The sequence below is a fragment of the Anopheles coluzzii genome, chromosome 3 (assembly GCF_943734685.1).
Source record: "Anopheles coluzzii chromosome 3, AcolN3, whole genome shotgun sequence".
Lineage (NCBI taxonomy): Eukaryota > Metazoa > Arthropoda > Insecta > Diptera > Culicidae > Anopheles > Anopheles coluzzii.
This window is the reverse complement of record NC_064671.1, coordinates 3319042-3323199: the sequence shown is the minus strand read 5'-3', so window position 1 is coordinate 3323199 and position 4158 is coordinate 3319042.

Sequence of the window (4158 nt, the reverse complement as noted above, 5' to 3'; positions counted from 1 at the left end):
CGCCGGGTTGTTGTTTTGTTTTCAGTTATAATTTCTATGTAATATATTTTTTGTTTGGTAAATAGTTGTTAAATATTTTAAGTTGATCGTTTTGCTTGCAACGATCCATCTCGTTTGATCAACATCACAAACACACCAGAGCTCGGATATTTGGAGACGTAAGGAACACACTGACACACTAACTGCACTTGTTGGTAAGTTTGACTTCCGACTGGCGACATTCTTTAACACGACAACGGTACACGCTGATCAGTGTGGGTGCAGGAGCTGACCGCCATCAGGGCCACATTGCGGAAGATGGACTGCTTCTGGCTGAGCATTGTTCGGCTGTGCTTGTTGGTCTGCTGATCGATCTCGAGGAAGGAGTCACTTTTACGCTTCCGCTGTTCTTGTTGCAGCTCCTGGAAGCTTGTACTATCCACGCTAGTACCGGTGTTGTTGCTGGTCAAATCGACGTGAATAGAGCCGGCCGATCGGTTGTTGTGGCTGTTGCTGCTGGACAGATCGGACGATGATAGGCGCTCCGCCGCATCCATCACAAACTCCGGTGCGGGTGAGACGGTCGGCGAGAGGGTCTTGTTGGTGCGACGCTTGTACGGGCCGCGCTGTTTTCGCTGTGGCTTGCTAGCTTCGGCCGGGGACTTCTTCGAGTGTCCCTTCATCAGTGACTTTTGGAGCAGCTCGGCCTGCTGGTTCAGCAGATAAAGGGCCGGTGTAAGCTGATAGTCCAGATGTGCTTGTTGCTGCTGTTGAGCAAACTGCTGCTGCGCCGTCGGTCCGTGCCCGTAGGGGTATGGGTTGTAGAACATTGCGGCGGCTTCCGCAGGATAGTAGCCCATGATACCGGCGATCATTTGCCGTTGTTTTTGCGCCTGTTGTGCCTGTTGCTGCTGTTGTTGATAGTAGTACTGTTGCTGCTGCTGGTGGTATTCCGTACCATAACCGACACCGTACGTCGCACTGCCGTTTAATGCTTGGTTATACATTATCGTATACTTTGTATATGATTCGCAGAGAGAGAGAGAAAAAAGGAATTCGCTCGAATATCACAGGATAAAACGCTGCTAAATGGTGACTTGTTGTATCGTCGAATGATCGAGCAGAACTGTGAGGAACCGGTATGCCGTCCAGGAACTTTATACCAAAGCTACAGGTAAGTACATTTGTTTGAAGGACACACGTTTGTAACGGGCGTAAAAAGGAGAAGGAATACTCTCTACCCATAGCGTTCCTTTCGGAAAACGGAGATAGGTAAACGTTTGGCGTTTTTTTGCTACCTTGTGTTTTCCATTTGTCTTTTTCCACTGTACCTGTGTTTATCAGCACGGTATTAGCATTTTACCATCGCTGTTTCGCTTCTAATTCAAACTGTTCAAATTCAAATTGTAGTAAAAGACGTTACGCGTTGCAAAAAATCCCAATAAAACAATAAAAATGTAAGGATTATTAGCACCCCTTGTCCAGCAATCTACTTGACGTTGATGCTCGATCGTCATACATTAAATTAAAGATCAGTTGGAATTAGTCATTAAAAGAAGCAAAACGTAGCGAAAAGTTTACAAAAAAAAACATTATTTTTGGTATATGTATTAAAGCAAATTTAGTGTTATTTTTTTAAATTCATTTTTACCTTTAGTTTCTCTCTGCTCACAATATCCTGTCGAGTTTCGGATGCCTTTGTCTTTCAATTTACTCGCAACGCCCTCCGGTTTTGCCTCCCACAGGGCGCAACTAGGTATCGATCGAATCGTCTCCTTTTTTCCGTTAAACCATAAAAGGACACGCCAGCAGCGCACAACCTGAGACATTTTTGGAGGCGTTCTTCTTCCACGGCAGCTGCTTTAAAAGCGCGAAAACTGCCGGGACCACATATGGATACAGGTAGAACAGGAGGGGGTTTCCTGGTGGGTTACCATACTCATGGACGTTAAAATAGTACCCCACCTGTACCTAGGCTCGTTCGAGCACTACATGCCCTGGGCCGTGGTTGGGCGGATCCTACGTCCCCTTGCGATACCCATGATCGGCCCGCACAGCAGTACCCTTGTACAGCCCCGGTCAGCTGCTCCTCCCCCTTGCCAAAGCAATACGGCACTGTGTTATCCTTTTGGTTTAAAGAGTTAATTTTTCATGTAAACATTGGCCACACAAGGGCACCCAAACGGGCAGGGACAGGGGCAATCTGAGCGGCCGTAGCACTACCTGTGCCTCATGCATTGTTATAGCGGGAGCGAGAAAAGGAGAGGGAGACAAGGACCTTCACGATATTTGCATCGCTCAAACATTTAGACACATTAGCAAAACTCATCTTTTTAGCCGGTGCCTCCGGGCCGGGCCACGGAAGAAATTATATTGCCTCGTTGTTTCGGCTCGGACCGAAACAAAGAAAAAGTCAATTCTGATTTCACTGCCCCCTTTTGTTTCGGAATAGTTGCAAAGGTTGTCGTCGCCTCTCGCCGTGGCAAAGGTAGCCCACGGGCTCGGACACACTAAACAAATAGAACAATAGAAGGGAGATGATACAGAAAGGGATAGATAAATGCTCACACAACGGCACCGTACGGTGGGGATAAGCCGATTTAAACCAGCGAGAGTGCGCTCAGTAGCCTGTATCCTCTGCCCTTTGCTGCTGGAAGGACACTTGTCGTGATTGTGTGCGGTAGCTTAGCAACCGATTTTGTTTTGTTCCTCAACCGTATGATCATTTGCCAGATGGGATCTAAAGCGCAGAGATTATTGAACTTTATCTAATCGTTCGCAAAGTTCCTTTATTATTCATTTCGTGTACGGTAATTATCGTATAAGTTAAATCAATATCGAATGTTTTTTTACTTCGCATTTTTGAATTCTCTTTTAGAGATCACTATTCCTGTGTTACGACGCTAGGTGTAAGTCTAGTGATAATTTGACCTACAGGAGCTCTGTGCCAGCAGTTCCACGCTGTGGAATATTGAGAATTGTCTTAAGTTAAAACAATATCGAATGTTTTTTTTTACTTCGCATTTTCGAATTCTCTTTTAGAGATCACCATTCCTGTGTCACGACGCTAGGTGTAAGTCTAGTGATAATTTGACCTACAGGAGCTCTGTGCCAGCAGTTCCACGCTGTGGAATATTGAGAATTGTCTACCAGCCGCTGGTTGGTGGGTTACGGGCGTTCGAAGTCCGGTACGGACACTGGCAGGGATCGAAACGGCAGCTTGCTGGCATCCAGGAACACTGCAACAGTTCGGCATAGCACCACCACCGCCATCACCAACATGCGCCATCCACGGGCCGCCCAAGACGTTCGACGAACTGTGCACCATCATCGTGTTCTGCTGACGGTTTGGCCAACTGTTTTGATGATGATGATTGTATGAGACAAAGTTGTTACCGCCGCTGTTGCTATTATTGCCGTGAGTATCGTGCCTCATCCGCTCTATCGCTTGCAGTGCCCTCATCTTTTGGGTAATTAACTGTGTCAGGTCCATCCGATACAACCCACCTGGCGGGCCAATTGGCGCCAGCGGTGGCGGCTGAATCGGACCACCATCCGGACGCCCGGTCACTGTCCGCTTGGTGCGCTTCAACGATGGCGTCTTTCCAGCGCTGCTTTGGTGCTTTTTGGTGTACACTTTGTGAACCTTCCCTGCCGCATTAGTCATCACATCCTTCGCGTGTTTTGCGTTAGTGCTGTTGATCCTTTCGGTAATTTGCGTCACTGTCGATGGTTCTACTATCACGGTTGGCAGGAGCTGATCCTGTTGCGTCAAGTCCACCACTTTGGCAAGGAAGCGTACGTTTGCTTTGGTTCGCATTTTGGCGCGTTGTGTGTGCTTGCGAACGATGCGCGTACAAGACTGAACGGGTTTAGCAATCGCGCGGTTATTCGATCCCAGCAGCACCTACACAAGCAAGCAGTGCAGCCATTGCTCCTTGAGAGAGTGAAGAGAGCAGCCAATGCACGGTTACCGGGGAAATGAATAGAATTTTGTACAATTCAATATCGTGCGCGATAACAAAAGGACAGCAGCAGTGGAAGCAGCGCCGGTGACTGACCTAGGCAGATTGCTGTGCTGCCAGCGGGTAGAGACGGAACGGTGCGAAAATAATATTCTCGGAAGCGTAGGATGGCGCTACGATCGATCGAGTGGAAAATAAAGGATCGGCTCGTTGT